This window comes from Cervus canadensis, chromosome 30 (genome assembly GCF_019320065.1).
Source record: "Cervus canadensis isolate Bull #8, Minnesota chromosome 30, ASM1932006v1, whole genome shotgun sequence".
NCBI lineage: Eukaryota > Metazoa > Chordata > Mammalia > Artiodactyla > Cervidae > Cervus > Cervus canadensis.
Window position 1 is genome coordinate 5,197,072 of NC_057415.1, and position 19,631 is coordinate 5,216,702.

Consider the following 19,631-nt stretch of genomic DNA (forward strand, 5'->3'; position numbering starts at 1 on the left):
ACAGTGCCTCTCATATTGCATTCAAATACATATTTAATTATTAATATACCCAACCAAAGTAGGTATAATATAAGTGCTATTGAATTTCTAACTACTTGTTTATAACAGTATTTTTCCTATCTATGAAAAATGTGTTAGTATTCCTTCCAATCACTTATTTTTTTATTTTCGTAATATCTTTGGATAGCATGTGAGTTTCTTTTTCAGTTGTTTTCGACAACTCCTAATTTTAAATGTTTAAGCACAATCTTTAAAGATGTTAAATGGTAATTCTGGCTAAAAATAATTCTCATCGAATGGGTCTGCTTTTGGACCAAAGTTTGAAAGGAAGAAAAATCCATGTTTTTTCCTTAGAGTTTCTTTTTAAAAGGATAATACACATTCCCAGAATTGTGGAGAAGTTATAGCACAGTTCAGTTTATTTGCCTGGAAGCCAAAAATTCAAAAGAACATATGTTTGGCAAGTTAGTGGGCTGTCCGAAGATGAGTTTAAGTAATCATAGGATAATTCTGTAGCTAAGTTTTTCAGGATTTGGACATTTTAGATGAGTGCCATTGGGACTGGGGGACTGCGGGAATGAGCAGAGCCTGTAATTGTGGTCATTTATTTTATATTTTATTACACTTACCATGATTATGTGTGCCTTTGCCACAGCAAATAGATGTCTGTTCTGTAATATTCCATTACTCAGTTGGAAAGTAGAAAGCTCCATATTTCCAGGTTTGTTCAGTAATGCACTATATCAGGGCCAACCACCCCAGCTCGTTCTGTCTTCAGAGATAATTACCATCATGAGACCATTGTATACATCACCAATTCAACACACTGAAAATGACTGAGCTGTTTTTCCAGCTATTCATACCTCACCTAATAACCTGAGAGAACCAAATAGAAATAAGGGGACTTGACTTTCTTGTTCAAGTCTTCAGAGAGTAACTTGGCATTTACTTGTTTCACTCTCAGAAGAAAAAAAAGGAAAAACCCCACAGCTTATTTTAAAATCTAATACAGACTCATAATAGATAATTTGGAAACAGAAGACTAGAGAACAAAGAAAAGAAAATTTTCTTGTATTTTCATCCATCTGTCATGATCCACTGAGAGCATTTTGTTGCATTTTCTGTTTGTTCTTGGAATATACATCATATTTTTAAATAAAATTAGAATCACACCACACTATTTTACAATTTTCTTTTAAATTTCACAATATGATGTTCATGTTATATCATTATATACATTATTTGTCTTCTATAGTGTCATTTAACATGTCATTTAAATATTTTTGTAAGTGCAAGCACTTTTCTTCTAAATACAGGACAATTTCTCAAGCTTGCTTTCTAATTCTCTCTAGTATCCAATCTAATGTATTCTGCCTCTTCTACACAGTAGTAGATATTATATTTTCCACCCCTAGAATTTTCCTTACTTGAGCTTTTCTCCTCCCATAAAGGTCTGGCCTAATTTCAAGATGTAATATTTTCTCAGATAACTTGATGAACAAAAGTCAAATATTTACTAACATTTCTTCTCTTCTTTTTTTTTTTTTTCAAAAATATGGAACGCTTCACGAATTTGCGTGTCATCCTTGCGCAGGGGCCATGCTAATCTTCTCTGTATCGTTCCAATTTTTAGTATATGTGCTGCCGAAGCGAGCACTAACATTTCTTCTATTTCACAATTTATCTGTTTCCTTGAAGGCTATTTGTTAACATCTTAATCAACTCCTTTCTTTGAATATCTGCCTTTTCATATGTAGCTAATTCTTTCCCACATGATGATCCTGTGTACTAAGCCATAAAATGACACATGATCTGAAAAAATAGTTTGATACAACTGCTGGTGACAAAAAGCATGTTAAGAGGTATACCCTAAATGTGAGAATATCTGCAAGGTCTGGTCTCTACTATAGAGACTGTCTATCAAATAGTATTCTGATAATAATGTTTTTCCTAAAAAATGGACAGGGTTAAAGTTTATAGAGGAGACCACTGAAATTGTTACAGCAGGAAGGTAGGTGAGTATGAGCAGAGAACTGGGGGCAGGGGCCAGAAGGCAGGAAAACAAGCATCTTGTAAAAAACAGGATTCCACAGGGCTTCCCATGGAGGCTCAGTGGTTAAGAATCTGCCAGCCAGTGCAGGAAACCCAGATTCGATTCCTGGGTAGGGAAGATGCCCTGGAGAAGGTAACGGCAACCCACTCCAGTATTCTTGCCTGGGAAATCTCATGGGCAGAGGAGCCTGGTGGGCTGCAACCCACGGAGTACCCGAAGAGTTGGATACAGCTTTGAGATTAAACAGCAACATAACAACAACAACACAGGCAGACAAGGGGAGCAGAAGAGGAAACCTCCAGACTGGCAAGAAATTGGGAGGTAGAGGTCTGAGTAGAAGACAAGGAAACGTGGGGAAAGGCAAGAATCTTCTGCATCCAAATGTAATGTCTTGCTCATGATATTCTCACTGCTGTGAAGTTCCTTAGAGATAAGAAGTACTCATCATACACTGATGCCTTGACATTTCTGATCCAAGCTAAATAGGGACAGAAATCCCCCCTTCTTTTTGGAGCTGGGAGGAAAAATCAGAGAAGTTGACCCCTGGGCTCCTCCTTCCCCAGTGAGTATTCCTCCCCTTCATTTGTACATCCCTCATAACAGCCTTGACAAAGAAACTCAGAACACGGCTCCTAACCTGCCTGCCAGCTCTTCCTCCTCCTAATCTTTGCTTGAATAAACTCTCACTTTACTTTCTTAACCTCTCTGCTTTGTCTCCGAATTGTTTCCCGATGAAGAAAGAATCTCAAATTCACTGGCAACAAAATCAATAAAAGGAAACATAATTGTTAATGCATGCTGCTAATTACATCAGCAAATTTTTGTGAAGTTTTTTATTAACATGGCTCGTAAATACGACATTAGGGATATTTCCAAGAGGCAGAGCTTCTTACAGAAGCAAGGTAGAAATCCATGGTTTATCATGTTAGGAGAATTTTTTTTTCTGGTTTCAATTCTGTCTTCTCTTAATCTCAAGACAGTGCTTTTTTATTTTTTAATTGGAAGATAATTGCTTTACAAAGTTGTGTTAGTTCCTGGTGTACAACGTGAATCAGCTATACGTACACATAAATTCCCTCCCTCTTGAGCTTCTTTCTTCCCTCCATCCCATTCCTCTAAATCAGCGCAGAGCACCAAGCTGAGCTCCCCGTGCTGTCGAACACGGGATATTCCCTCCCTTCCCTTGGAGGGAAGCTCCTCCGCAGGATCTTCTCAACCTACACATTAAACCCGCATCTCTTATGTCTCCCACATTGGCATCCAGGTCTTTACCACTAGTGCCACCTGGGAAGCCCAATTCTAACTTTAGGTGCAGGGCAAAAAATCTCATTAATGGCTATTTCTCATTGGCTGCAAATTTTTGTTTTGTTTTTAATGTTTTGGAGGAAAGGGGTCAGAGGGTGTGTGTTTTTGTGTGTGGGAGTGGGTGTGCTTGCACAACCTTAGGAGGCAGTAGAAGAGAGAAAGAGAGATGGGGGGATTGTTAAGAGATGCTCTAATAGGATCAATAAAAGACGCTTTGCATTGAAATCACCAGGAATGGTACCATCTAAAACAAGTGAATAAAGAGAATAAGAAGTGACTTGGCTATCATTTGTAAGAGAATGAACACTCATCAAATTATAACCTTTGAGGGAGGGTGGATTTGATGCAGAGAACTGGAGAGGCATGTTATGCTGAGGCACTAGATGACTGCTGACAGTTTATGACTTAACAATGACAAAATTATTTTCAAATTCTATTAAAACTGATTTGAGAAAAACAAACATTATCTCTCTATGTTACCATAGTATTGTGTTATCATATTACAAGTTGTCAGGGCAAGAAATAATTGCTTTATTTGGAGACCAAGAATTTTTTAGTGGACTAGGATCCCAGAAAACCATTTTGCCTAGGTTTGGATGTTATTATACATAGTTTCTCTTACAGAACAAAGAACGGGAGATAAGGAGGTAAAGTTTGGAAAAAAAAAAAAAAAGGTGATAAGGTGTTGCAAATATTTCCTGGTTCTGCTAGGAGAAACACACTGATCGAAACCACCCCCACCCCCCACCCCCTTGCCGGGCACCACAGAAACAATTTGCATGAGCTGTTCTATGATAGGAGGTCCTGGTAAGGAACACAGAACTAACAAGCCACAACCATTGGGAAGAGTTCGGGAAAAGTCAAAAGGAGACGCCACATATCCTACCATTTCCCAGAATCCTTCTCCCTGGCATCCATCCTGGCTGAGCAATGTATGTGCCACCAGGAAGGACCTTGAGTCAGAATAATTGGCCAAAGACATCCAGAAACTAACCCCATCGCCATAAAACCCAAGACTGTGACCCATGAGGCAGAGTAGTCTTCCTGGGTTCCCTTACGTCCTGCTCTCCACCCGGGTGCCCCTTCCCAATAAAGTCTCTTACTTTATCAGTACATGTGTCTCCTTAGACCATTCATATCTGAGTGTCAGACAAGAGCCCACTCCTGGGCTCTGGAAGGGGTCTCCTTTCTTACAACAGTTCCAGACAGACTTTGGTGGGAATGTGTTCATTTCTTTCTTGAAGCCATCCACAATTTGGCCTGGTCAGGATACTTTCTGTGGCATTAAAGAAGGGTATTTTAGCTTAAGGCTCAGGCCTGGAAGGTAGAATTCCCATAGATGGACCACTATATATACTTTAAGTTACAGGCAACCTTCCTTTCAGTTAAGTTCAGTCATTCAGTTGTGTCCGACTCTTTGTGGCCTCATGGACTACAGCACACCAGGATTCCCTGTCCGTCACCAACTCCCAGAGTTTACTCAAACTCATGTCCATCGAGTTGGTGATGCCATCCAGCCATCTCATCCTCTGTCGTTCCCTTCTTCCACTTTCAATCTTTCCCAGTAGCAGGGTCTTTTCAGTCAGTCGGTTCTTGGCATCAGGTGGCCAAATTATTGGAGCTTCAGCTTCAACATCAGTCCTTCCACTGAATATTCAGGAATGATTTCCTTTAGGATTGATGGGTTTGATCTCCTTGCAGCCCAAGGAACTCTCAAGAGTCTTCTCCAACACCACAGTTCAAAAGCATCTATTCTTTGATACTCAGCTTTCTTTGTAGTCCAACTCTCACATCCAAACATTACTACTGGAAAAACCATAGCTTTGACTAGACAGACTTTTGTTGGTAAAGTAATGTCTCTGCTTTTTAATAGGCTGTCTAGGTTGGTCATTGCTTTTCTTCCAAGGAGCAAGCATCTTTTAATTTCATGGCTTTAGTCACCATCTGCATTGATTTGGGAGCCCCCAAAAATAAAGCCCTTCACTGTTTCCATTGTTTCCCCATCGATTTGCCATGAAGTGATGGGACCAGATGCCATGATCTTAGTTTTTTGAATGTTGAGTTTTAAGCCAAGTTTTTCACTCTCCTCTTTCACTTTCATCAAGAGGCTCTTTAGTTCTTCTTCACTTTCTGCCATAAGGGTGGTGTCATCTGCATATCTGATGTGATTGATATTTCTCCTAGCAATCTTGATTCCAGCTTGTGCTTCACCCAGCCCAGAATTCCTCATGATGTACTCTGCATAGAAGTTAAATAAGCAAGGTGACAATATACAGCCTTGATGTACTCCTTTCCCTATTTGGAACCAGTCTCTTGTTCCATGTCCAGTTCTAATTTTTGCTTCTTGACCTGCATACAGATTTCTCTGGAGGCAGGTAAGGTGGTCTGGTATTCCATCTCTTTAAGAATTTTCCACAGTTCATTGTGTTCCACACAGTCAAAGGCTTTGGCATAGTCAATAAAGCAGAAGTAGATGTTTTTCTGGAACTCTCTTCTTTTATTGATGATCCAACAGATGTTGGCAATTCCTTTAGTGAACAATTTACAGCAAAAGGTATGGAATACAAATGTTAAAGTAAAAGAAACAAAACCAATATGGAATCAGATTTGTTCTTCCCTATTACAATAGTAAGAAATATATATGTTGATCTTTATCCTTGGCCCCTGGCCAGACCTCTCCAAACCCCTGTAATTTCTTAAATAATAAGAGCAAAAGAAGCATCTTTAGTTGCATTTCCTTTTTGTCCCTAGTTCTTGAAATAGCTTTGGAGCTATAAATGTGAAATTTCAGCTATTTAATTCATAATAGGCCCATTTCAACCTTTATTATGTTAATAGGGTGACTTTTATAAAGCCTCTCAGGATACAGAGCTGGTTGCCAGGAGAATCAACCACATGATTAGAGGATTGGAGGTTTTAGTCCCACTCCCTGACACCTGGGGAAGAAAGAAGGGCTTGAAGTTGATTTAATCACTAGATCAAAAAATAGGCAGATGACCTGAATAGACCTTTTTCAAGAGAAGATATGTAAGTGCATAAAAATGTTCATCAAGGAGATGGAAATCAAAACCACTGTGAGATATCACCTCACACCTGTTAAGATGATTATTGTTGAAAAGAGAAGAAGTAACAAGTATTAGCAAGGGTATGGAAAAAATGGAAACCTTGTACATGTTCACAGGAATGTAAATTAGTGCAGCCTCTATGGAAGACAGCATGGAAGTAAGTTCCTCAAAGAATTAAAAACAAACTACCATATTATCCAGCAACTCCACTCTGGGAATATATCCACAGTAAATGAAACAATTATCTTAAAGAGATATCTGTATTTCCCTGCTCATTGCTGCATTATCAATAATAACCAAGTTATGGATATAATCTAAATGATCATCAATGAAATGGAAAAGCAAATCATACATATTATTATAATATATACATACATATGTATATATACCCAATGAAATATTACTCAGCCTTAAAAAGGGAAGAAATTTTGTCATTTGTGACATCTAAGAGGTTGGAGGAAGTTAAACTTAGTGAGATAAGCCAGACTGAGAGCAAATACTACATTGTGTTACTTATATATGAAATCTAAACCCCCCAAAAGTCAAACTCAATGCAATAGAGAATAGAAAAATGGTTGCCAGGGTGGGAGAAATAGGGAGAGATTAGTAGAAGGGTACAAAGTTATAAGATGAATAATGTCTGATGGTCCAATATATAACCTGATGACTATAATTTATAGCTTTGTATTAGGTAGTTCTATTTGCTAAGAGAGTAGAATTTAAATGTTCTTACCAAAGATAATAATTATAATAATAATGAAGTAAATATGTGGGATGATGGGCAGGTTAATCAGCTCAATGAAGGCAACCCTTTTACAATGTATACGTACATATATCAACTCATCAAGTTGTATACCTTAAATATCTTATAATTTTGTCAATTACACCTCAATAAAGCTGGGTGAAAACACCCTTAATGACCAATGAGGTAATCATTCATGCCCATGTAATGAAGCTCTTTATAAAAACTTTAAAGGAATTCGGAAACCTTCTGGGTTGATAAACACATCAATGTCATGGAGGGTGGGGTGACACATTCAGAGAGGATATGGGAGCTCTGGGGTCCTTCCCTACACCTTGCCCTATGCATCTCTTCCTTTTGGCTGTTCTGAGTTATATCTTTTGGGAACTTCCCTGGTGGCCCACTGGTTAAGACTCCATGCTTCCACTGCAGAGGGCACAGTTTCAATCCTTGGCCAGGGAACTTCCCTGTGCAGCATGGTGAAAAAAAGGAAAAAATGAAGTACAAACTCTGAGTTCCATCATTTATAATAAACAGGTAATAATAAGTAAACTTCTTTCTCTGAGCCATTCCAAGAATTTCTTTGAACCTGAGGAGTGGTTAAACCGATGTCTATTTATAGCTGATTGGTCTAAAGTATGGGAAACCTCAACCTGTGGATGGGATCTGAAATGAGAGTCGTTTTGTGAACTGAGCCCTTAGTCTGTGGGATTTGAAGCTAACTCCAGGTAGATAGTGTCAGGATTGAATTGTAGGACACCCAGCTGCTGTCAGAGAATTGGTCAGTGTCAGAGGAAAAAAACCCATGTGTGGTGTTAGAAGTATTGTGAGATGAAGAAAGATTTTTTTTCTGTGTAAATCTGCAAATATGCATTAGTTATCCACACATGGGCTCCCGGGTGGCTCAATGGTAAAGACTCTGCCCACAATGCAGGAGACACAGGAGATGTGGGTTTGATCCCTGGGTCGGGAGGATCCCATGGAGGAGGAAATGGCAACCAACTCCAGTAGTCTTGCCTGAAAAATACCCTGGCCAGAGAAGCCTGGCGGCTTAAGAGGAGTCAGACACAAGTTGGTGACTGAGCATGCATGCATACCTCCACACTGTAATAATCTCTATGGCTTGATGTAATCTCTTTAAGAGCATTCAGTCTGAAATACTGCCACTACTATCACTGCTAGGATGGTGTGTGTCAAGCTCTATGCGCCAGACACTGTTTTGAAAGCTTGACATATATTAAGTCATTTAATTTTCACAATAATCTAGTAAGATAGGTAACATTATTACATCTAAGACAGGCAAAGAGAAGTGCCATAAGCATAACTTGTATGTGGTGGAGCTGAAATAAGACACACAGTGGAAAAATTATTGATGTTAAAAAAAGAAAAAGAAATTTCACTAAATGTCACATCAATGTTAGAGGCAGTAAGTACAATAGGTGTTCAGTGGAGCAAGAAATCAGCGTGGGTTCTGTATGGTCAGAGAATGTGTCTTGGAAGGTACAGGATCATAAAAGATAAAAGTATCTTTTAAGTATACTCTGAGCTTACTGGAGCATAGTTAAGACAATGTCAAGCTCCATGATTTTTACCTAACCACATGTTTGCAGTGTGAGTTCAAAAACGAGGACAGAGGTGGACACCAGTGGTATTTGGTCACTTCCTGTATTTATCTATTCTGCTTTTTTCAGAGGCAATATTCTGTTTTGTGGTTTGGGTAATTTAAGAAAAATGTAGAGCAGAAATCAAGGTGAAATAGTTTAGGTTTGAACACTAGGAAATTGTTTATGACAATTGTTTTGTTTCTCTTCATTCTCTTTTTTTATTTTTTAAATTTATTTCGTAATTTTTAAAAAATTTTTTAATTGATGGATAATTGCTTTTTTTAAGCCACTAAATAAATCTGAAATAGCCACTAAATAAATCTGAAATAGCTTTACCCGGGTCTTTTATGATTACCTGAGATTAAAGTGACTGAGTCAACTTTGGAATACACTCAGTATGTGGACCATTTTCAGTCTTTACTGTTGTTACAATACTCTTTCTGTTTTATATTTTGTTTTGTTTTTTTTTTTTTTTTTTGGCTGGGAGGCATAATCCACAGCCCCTGCATTTGAAGGTGAAGACTTAACCACTAGACACCAGGGAGACACCAAGAATTATTATCCAATAATTCTTTTATTTAATTGTTGTGTTGTCTCTGTTGCATTATATAAAATGGCTGTTTCAAACTTTTTTCATTTCCCTCAAATCTCTTCTTCTGTCTCATTTCAGCTCCTGTGAGTAGCTGATAAAGACCATGATAAAGTCTGTAACTTCTTGCTGCTCTTGACTCTTATTATGATGGATGATTAGTTGTTCAGTTGTTAAGTCAGGTCTAACTCTTTGAGATCCCATGGACTGTAATATACCAGGCTTCCCTGTCCTTCACTATCTCCTGGAGTTTGCTCAAACTCATGTCCATTGAGTCGGTGATGCCATGTTGGGTCCATCCAATCGGAAGTCCCTTGAATATTTTTGCATTTTATCTGGATATTTCCTTGGATTATCATATTTTCTGTCCCTCTTTGATCCTGCCCAAAATTCCTTCCAAAGATCAGGTTGACTGAAGCCCATCTTCTCCTTCTCCTACTAGGTCCTAAGCATCTCTCTGCCCAGCCTCTTCCCTCACTCCCTAGTCATTGACTTATCGCCTTCAGGCATGTTGAGGTCTTACCGCCTCAATACAAACTCTCCTTCATCCTAGATCTACTTATATTACCTAGATATCTTCCTCTTTCCTAGATCACAAATCTCCTAAATGAGCAATCTTTCCTCAGTTCAGTTCAGTCACTCAGTCGTGTCCGACTCTTTGCGACCCCATGGACTGCAGCACACCAGGCTTCCCTGTTCATCACTAACTCCCAGAGCTTGCTCGAACTCATATTCATTGAGTTGGTGATACAATCCAACCATCTCACCCTCTGTCGTCCCTTCTCCTCCTGCCTTCAATCTTTCCCAGCATCAGGGTTTTCTCCAATGAATCAATTCTTTACATCATATGGCCAAAGTATTGGAGTTGCAGTTTCAGCGTCCGTCCTTCCAATGAATATTCAGTACTGATTTCCTATAGGATGGACTGGTTGGATCTCCTTGCAGCCCAAGGGACTCTCAAGAGTCTTCTCCAACACCACAGTTCAAAAGCATCAATTCTTTGGCACTCAGCTTTCCTTATGGTCCAGCTCTCACATCCATACATGACTCCTGGAAAAACCATAGCTTTGACTAGATGGACTTTTGTTGGTAAAACAATGTCTCTGCTTTTTAATATGCTGTCTAGATTTGTCACAGCTTTTCTTCCAAGGAGAAAACATCTTTTAGTTTCATGGCTGCAGTCACTATCTGCAGTGATTTTGAAGCTCAAGAAAAGAAAGTCTCTCACTGTTTCCATTGTTTCCCTATGTATTTGACATGAAGTGATGGGACCGGATGCTATGATCTTAGTTTTCTGAATGTTGACTTGTAAGCCAGCTTTTTCACTCTCCTCTTTCACTTTCATCAAGAGGCTCTTTAGTTCTTCACTTTCTGCCACAAGGGTGGTGTCATCTGCATATCTGAGGTTATTGATATTTCTCCCAGCAATCTTGATTCCAGCTTGTGCTTCATCCAGCCCAGCATTTTGCATGATGTACTCTGCATAGAACTTACATAAGCAAGGTGACAATATACAGACCTGATGTACTCCTTTCCCAATTTTGAACCAGTCCGTTGTTCCATGTTTGGTTCTAACTGTTGCTTGTTGACCTGCATACAGATTTCTCAAGAGGCAGGTCAGGCGATTGTTTACCATCTGAGCCACCAGGGAAGTCCAATAATAATAATAAAACCAAATCAAATACATGAATCTCTTTTACAATAACAAATGCACACTGCCTTTGGTGTATTTTAAAATTTGTCTCATTTTATATCCTCATTTGGAATGTTAAGTGACAGCAGAAAGTATATCCCATTCATCTCTGTTTTATCTGTGGTCCCTAGAATTTGCCCACATATAGTAGGCAATCAATAAACATTTACTAAATTTACAAAGATATTCACGAAGTTCTTGAGGTATACAATGCCAAAAGCTGTTCCAAATATAGGATGGTTGGTGGAGCAGTTGCAGACAACAGAGTAGAAAGGTTGCAAAAAGCAATCTTTGCATATTTGTGTATTTTTCCCTAGGTCCAGACGTTACTGTGACCTCTTCAGTAAGAAACAAGGGAAATTAATTAAAAAAATGGATACATTTCTACCCGTATAAACACTTTGTTCTTTTTTCATGTAACTCCATGGCTGATTCATGTCAATGTATGACAAAACCCACTGCAATGTTGTGAAGTAATTAGCCTCCAACTAATAAAAATAAATGAAAAAAAAAAAGAAATAACAACACTGATAAAATAAAAAATAAAAATAAAAACAAACAAACAAACAAAAAAAACACTTTGTTCTTTTTAAATCCCTTCATTTTCTTTGTGATTGGGGAGCCCTACATATTTAGATTAATGTTCAGTCTGGGTATACGTCCAGAAATATTATGGGATTAGTTCATGTATGAAACTTAAGAAATTTTTGTATATGATTATTACTACTATAATAATAATTAGTTAATAAAGAGAACATTGATTCAAGACCAACAGAGCTCTAAAAACCATTCAGTGTTTGACAGCCAACTAGAGGTGGTACTTGAAGAGTCAATGAGTGTGAGCCAAGAATTACAGAAACATAAACCTTAGGGAAACTAGCTTCCAACTTCATAAATTTCCTCTTTAAGTTTCAAAGTTGCTTTTTTTAAAAAAAATTATAAAATACCAGCACTTTCCATTTTATTTTGGAACTAAACTCTCAGAATCAAGCCACTGCTGTTCTCTGGGTTTTGGTTGGTTTAATCCTGCCTTTTCATTAGTGTGTCTGGCGCTGGCTCTAGCATTATTCCTAAAAGTGTGGGCTCGTCAACAAAATTCAGTTTTTTGTTTTTGTTGCCAACATGTTATTTGTATCCTCACTGAATACTTACTGGGTAAATGGAGTAGTCTCCATTCTCTGTGGTAATAGGAATTATTTTTGAAAGAGTCATTTGCTGTAAATGAATTTGCTGATGTGGTCTTATACCAGCAGTATGTAAAATTAGAAACATATTTTCAAAGAAACCTTTATATAAGGATATGATTTAAATCTTGGAAAGGTTTTAGATTGATATTTGATTTCTTAGACTAACACATGATGTATGGAGTATTTACCAGGGAAGAAATAAGGAACAGAAAGAAAAAAGGCCCACAAAAACCTTTTCTTTGACTTTTATTTTTTCTTTTAGCCTATACAGACACAAGAAAGTTCAGAATTTACTGCTAAGCACTTGTCCCACGAGTTCAAGTCAAATTAAATGAAGACTAGTTAAAAAGAGCACTTTGTAAAGTGATAATTAACTAAATAAATGAAAGGTATTATTATATTGCAGATCATTTAAAGTAATATTAGACAATATGGAGCAGTTTAGGAAAGATTTGAATTTATGAAAGATTGTAAAGTCCTCAATGCTAGGAAAGAAATTCTGCTTCATTTTTGCATCTATTCAGAAAAGTGGTATATTTTAAATGAAGATATACATGTGAATGTATTAATATAGGATTTTATATGTGTATATAAAATATATCAATATTTTATTATTATCAAATATTTAATTAATATTGCAAAATATAATATGCAGATATGATATATATGCAGAATCACAAGCATATGTTTCTGTTGCTTTATGGAAACATAAAAAGTTAAATTCAGGAAAGTAAGAGAAAGAAGAAGCCCAGAATTCTGCAATGTGACACATTAGAAATATTCCCACAAAACAGAAATGTCTATGGATTGATGGCCTGATCTGAGAATATGGCCCTACAAAGATAATAGGATGAAGAAAACAGTTTGTTGACTCATCTGTTTTCAATAGATGTTCCTACGTAGTATGGTGGATGAAAGGCATTCCCACTCCAAAATAACACACCCAGACTCATTCAATAAAGTCAACTTCATATGTCCATTTCTTTAGAGAAAATTATAAAGCCAATTGTTAACACACTTTGGAGACCTAGTAAAGATTCACTTAAAGCATAGAATTGGCTCAGATGGTAAAGAATCTGCCTGCAATGCAGGAGACCTAGGTCGGGAAGATCCCCTGGAGAAGGGAATGTCAACCCCTTCTAGTATTCTTGCCTGGGAAATCCCATGGACAGAGGAGCCTGATGGGGGCAGAGGAACTTGTGTCTATGTGGTCACAAAAAATCAGACATGACTGAGCAATTAACATTTTCACTTTTGTCTGTTCATTAATCCTAACAGACCCTCCAATCCCAGGTCTCACCAATGGAGACACCCACTCTGCAGAAAGGAAAATTAAAAGCCATCTTATTTGACTGTGTTATTTTACAGGCTAGAGGACTGAGGTGGGGAGAGGTGAAGTGAATTGCCTAAAGTCACAGTCTGTTGTTCTAAAGCCAGAATGCAAATCTTCAAGTCCAAGTCAACTTCATTTTCCTCACTTCCTCACCATCTTTAGTGAATTTCTCAGGCTTTGAAAACGACCAATAAATACAGCTTAGGGATGTTGTGTTCTCGGAAATGGGTAAAATGTTTCAGGGCCAGCTCCCTAGAGGGTGTCATCCTGACAAAGGAAATAGATATAAGAGGCTTCTTAGAGGCCAAACCTCACTTTTTCCTGGCTGATGAGTTTGAGTGGGTGATGATGGCAATTGTAACAGAGTTGGGGCAACCTCCTTGCCAACGTTATTACAGCTTATCTTTGATATCAGGAACTGGTGTACGTTCTAGAACACTGACTTTGAAAATGAATCTATCAATGGACTTCACAAGCTCAGTACCTCTCCTGAAAATCTATGCCAAATTTTGTTAATTTTTTTTGCACTTATCAAGGGTAAAGTCCAGAGATTTCCTCATATCATCTAAGGATTTTGTGAACCGAAGAAGATATAAAAATTACTGACCTAGATTGTCAAAGAAACTAAATCTCACTCTAAAACTGCGAAGTTGATGCTTTTATGTTTCGTGTTTCCAGCCTCTTTTTTTTCTGTAATATTTTGCCTTCATTAACAATATTCTGTTCCAGTCATTCTCTGCTGTTTCAGTACTCTGTTCTTATGGTACTCCCCCCACCCCCACTTTCAAAGACTGTCTTTAAGGAAAAAAAATTCAAAACTCTTTACTCCCCACTGTGATGTTTGTAACCATAAGGTTAGCATTCATCCACTCTCTCCTGTTTAGTTACTGGAGGTTTAAGGGTGTCCAGCCACTTTCTGCTTTGGTAATGAGAGGATGTCCTCGACATTCCTTGGCTATTTGCCATCCTCTTTGTCAGACCAACTTTAATGGTTCTGCTGCTGCTGCTGCTAAGTCGCTTCAGTCATGTCCAACTCTGTGTGACCCCATAGACGGCAGCCCACCAGGCTCCCCAGTCCCTGGGATTCTCCAGGCAAGAACACTGGAGTGGGTTGCCATTTCCTTCTCCAATGCATGAAAGTGAAAAGTGAAAGTGAAGTCGTTCAGTCGTGTCCGACTCTTTGTGACCCCATGGACTGCAGCCTACCAGGCTCCTCCATCCATGGGATTTTCCAGGCAAGAGGACTGGAGTGGGGTGCCATTGCCTTCTCCTTAATGGTTCTAGGTGGGATATAATTCTTTTCTTGTGTTTATCAATTTAATCTTCTAAAGAACATGGAGTTTTTTGTGAAATGATTACCAAAATCAAACTCATTAATATATCCAATCATCTTCCATAGTTATCATTCTCTGTGTGTGTGAGGTCTGCTATCTTGGCAAATCTAAAGTATACAATAATGATGTATTGTTAATCATTTCAAGAACAAAACTCCATGTTCTTGAGGAGACTTGCAAGGAGATTTGCAATACCAAGACAGAGACACAGATGTAGAGGACAGACATATGTGTACCAAAAGAGGGGTGGGAGAGGAGGATGGGGTGGATTGGGAGATTGGGATTGGCATGTATGTACTACTGTGTATAAAACAGACAGCTAATGAAAACCTTCTGGATACCACAAGGAACTCCACTCCATGCTCTGCGGTGACCTAAACGGGAAGAAAATCCAAAAAAGAGGGGACATCTGTATGTGCACAGTGGAGTCCTGCTGCTGGACAGCAGAAACTAACACAGCATTGTAAAGCAACTCTATTTCAAAAAGGATTTAAAAAAAAAAAAGCATACAAGGCATCAGGGTTCCCAGGTGGCCCTAGTGATAAAGAACCAGCCTGTAAATTCAGGAGACATAAGAGAAGCAGGTTCAATCCCTGGGTCAGGAAGATCCCTTGGAGGAGGCAGTGGCAACTCCCTCCAGTATTATTGCCAGGAGAATCCCACGGCAAAGAATCCTGACGGGCTACAGTCTATGGAGTCGGACATGACCGAAATGACTTAGCATACAGGCACACATTCATCAATATTAACTCTGACTACCATGTTTTACCTCAGATCTCCAGAATGTATTCATTTTATAGCTGACAGTACCATTTGATGAATTTCTCCCCTCTTCCCTTTCACCCCCATTCTCTGTTTTCTATCATTCTATTCTCTACTACTCTGAGTTTGACTTGGTTTTTTAAAGATTCCATTTATACTTGAAGAAAGGACTGCTGGGCTAGCCTAAAGAGAAAGGATTTGCTTTGGGAATTATAGGAAGTAAGGCTGAGCACCTACCAGAAGATAACTTATATCGGGTTTTCTATTCTATGAGGAATTTGAATAGTATTATCTTTACAGATTTAGTATGGAACATGTTCTCTTTGTGGGGACTTATGGCAAAAAAAAAAAGATGCTCAGGAAAGTGACTTACCTGCAAGAGTGACCCTACAGGTGCAGATGGGTGGAGGGGACAGTGTAAGATTTGGAAAATAATTTAGGTGACCAGTGAATCAGGTATTCAGAACAAAACAGTAGGGAATTTAGGCAGAGGTTAGTTTTCAGATTTCAGCAGGAAGGTCACGAAGTAGTTGCTATTTGTGAGAATTCTTCATGGATGGCGAGGTTCTTCACACTGACTTGGGTTGAGTATAGAGCTCAAAACTTAAGGTGGGACTATGAGCCACATCAGGATCTCTCTCTACAAACACAATTGTGCACACACATACACACACTTGCACATTCACAAACTTGAATGGACACAGCCCTAGATCGAAGACACAGAATAATAGGCTAGGTCAACATTTTGGTCAGACTGGAGAAGGAATTATATCAATCGTACAACTTGTATCCAGAACTCTTTTCTGGGATTGCAAAGCTCTGCATTAACAAAAGGGTTGCAGAGGAAATGGCAACCCACTCCAGTATTCTTGCCTGGGAAATCCCATGGACAGAGGAACCTTGCAGACTCTCAAAGAGTCAGACACAACTTAGTGACTGAACAACAACAACAAATATTACAGAAGTTCAGGTGTGGTAATGGTAATTGAGAAGGGGATGGTAAACATGATATAAAAACTGCAGGTGATTGAAAGTCTAGCAGGTACCAGATTGAGGGCTTGGTTATAGGCAAGTTAGTATGGGATTTATCATCCAAATCAAGACATATCTGAGAGTGAAAGAGCAATAGTTAGGCTAGAACAACAGGAGTAAACTAGGGTTGTCCCAGGCAAGCTGAGATGGATGGTCACCTTGGGTATGGAATCCAGGCAAAAGAAGGAGTCCAAGTGAATTCTCAGATTTGATCAGCCCAAGGGAAACTTCCACTCAGCCTACAGGGAAGTTCAGTTCAGTTCAGTCACTCAGTCGTGTCCGACTCTTTGCGACCCCATGAATCGCAGCACACCAGGCCTCCCTGTCCATCACCAACTCCCGGAGTTTACTCAAACTCATGTCCATTGAGTCAGTGATGCCATCCAGACATCTCATCCTCTGTCGTCCCCTTCTCCTCCTGCCCCCAATGCCTCCCAGCATCAGGATCTTTTCCAATGAGTCAACTCTTTGCATGAGGTGGCCAAAGTATTGGAGTTTCAGCTTCAACATCAGTCCTTCCAATGAACACCCAGGACTGATCTCCTTTAGTACGGACTGGTTGGATCTCCTTGCAGCCCAAGGGACTCTCAAGAGTCTTCTCCAACACCACAGTTCAAAGGCATCAATTTTTCGGTGCTCAGCTTTCTTCACAGTCCAACTCTCACATCCATACATGACCACTGGAAAAACCATAGCCTTGACTAGATGAAACTTTGTTGGCAAAGTAATGTCTCTGCTTTTTAATATGCTATCTAGGTTCGTCATAATTTTCCTTCCAAGGAATAAGCGTCTTTTAATTTCATGGCTGCAATCACCATTTGCAGTGATTTTGGAGCCCCCCAAAATAAAGTCAGTCACTGTTTCCACTGTTTGCCCATCATATTTCCCATGAAGTGATGGGACCAGGTGCCATGATCTTAGTTTTCTGAATGTTGAGCTTTTTCACTCTCCTCTTTCACTTTCATCAAGAGGCTTTTTAGTTCCTCCTCACTTTCTGCCATAAGGGTGGTGTCATCTGCATATCTGAAGTTATTGATATTTTTCCCAGCAATCTTGATTCCAGCTTGTGCTTCTTCTAGCCCAGTGTTTCTCCTGATGTACTCTGCATATAAGCTAAATAAGCAAGGTGACAATATACAGCCTTGACATACTCCTTTTCCTATTTGGAACCAATCTGTTGTTTCATGTCCAGTTCTAACTGTTACTTCCTGACCTGTATATAGGTTTCTCAAGAGGCAGGTCAGGTGGTCTGATATTCCTATCTCTTTAAGAATTTCCCACAGTTTATTATGATCCACACAGGCAAAGGCTTTGGCATAGTCAATAAAGCAGAAATAGATGTTTTTCTGGAACTCTCTTGCTTTATTTTTTTGGAACTCTCTTGCTTTTTTTACAATCCAGGGGATGTTGGCAATTTGATTTCTGGTTCCTCTGCCTTTTCTAAAACCAGTTTGAACATCTAGAAGTTCACTATTGAAGCCTGGCTTGGAGAATTTTAAGCATTACTTTGCTAGCATGTGAGATGAGTGCAGTTGTGCGGTAGTTTGAGAATTCTTTGGCATTGCCTTTCTTTGGGATTGGAATGAAAACTGACCTTTTCCAGTCCTGTGGCCATTGCTGAGCTTTCCAAATTTGCTGGCATACTGAATGCAGCACTTTCACAGCATCATCTTTCAGGATTTGAAGTAGCTCAACTGCAATTCCATCACTTCTATTAGCTTTGTTCATAGTGATGCTTTCTAAGGCCCACTTGACTTCATATTCAAGGATGTCTGGCTTTAAGTGAGTGAGCACATCTTCATGATTATCTGGGTCATGAAGATCTTTTTTGTACAGTTCTTCTGTGTATTCTTGCCACCTCTGCTTAATATCTTCTGCTTCTGTTAGGTCCATAGCATTTCTGTCCTTTATCAAGCCCATCTTTGCATTAAATGTTCCCTTGGTATCTCTAATTTTCTTGAAGAGATCTCTAGTCTTTCCCATTCTGTTGTTTTCCTCTATTGCTTTTACGTTGATCACTGAGGAAGGCTTTTTTATCTCTCCTGGCTATTCTTTGGAACTCTGCATTCAAATGGGAATATCTTTTCTTTTCTCCTTTGCTTTTCACTTCTCTTCTTTTCACAGCTATTTGTAAGCCCTCCTCAGACAACCATTTTGCTTTTTTGCATTTCTTTTCCATGGGGATGATCTTGATCCCTGTCTCCTGTACAATGTCACCAACCTCCATGCATAGTTCATCAGGCACTCTGTCTATCAGATTTAGTCCCTTAAATCTATTTCTCACTTCCACTGTATAATCATAAGGGATTTGAATAGGTCATACCTGAATGGTCTATTGGTTTTCCCTACTTTTTTCAATTTAAGTGTCAATTTGGCAATAAGGAGTTCATGATCTGAGCCACAGTGAGCTCCCGGTCTTGTTCTTGCTGACTGTATAGAACTCCTCCGTCTTTGGCTGCAAAGCATCTAATCAATCTGATTTTGGTGTTGACCATCTGGTGATGTCCATGTGTAGAGTCTTCTCTTGTGTTATTGGAAGAGGGTGTTTGCTATGACCAGTGCATTCTCTTGGCAAAACTCTATTAACCTTTGCCCTGCTTCATTCCATACTCCAAGGTCAAATTTGCCTGTTACTCCAGGTGTTTCTTGATTTTTGCATTCCAGTCCCCTATAATGAAAAGGACTACAGGGAAGTAGCTCTTTGCTTTCATTCACTCTTTGTATGATATGAGATTACAGGGTGTAATAAATCTTCTGTTGTTGTTGTTTAATCAGTAAGTCATGTCTGACTCTTTGCAACCCATGGACTGAAGCCTGTCTGATTCCTCTGTTCATGGGATTCTCCAGGTAAGAAGACTGGAGGAGGCTGCTGGTCTCTTCTCCAGGGGATTTTCCCCACCCAGGGATTGAACCCAGGTCTTCTGCATTGCAG

General features: G+C 39.0%; 1 non-coding gene across 1 annotated transcript; it reads right to left on the minus strand.

The window, feature by feature from the left end:
• Positions 1 to 1,549: 1,549 nt before the first annotated feature.
• LOC122432183 lies at positions 1,550 to 1,657 on the minus strand. Its single transcript, XR_006266787.1, has one exon. It is a non-coding gene; the product is annotated as a U6 spliceosomal RNA (small nuclear RNA).
• Positions 1,658 to 19,631: the final 17,974 nt, after the last annotated feature.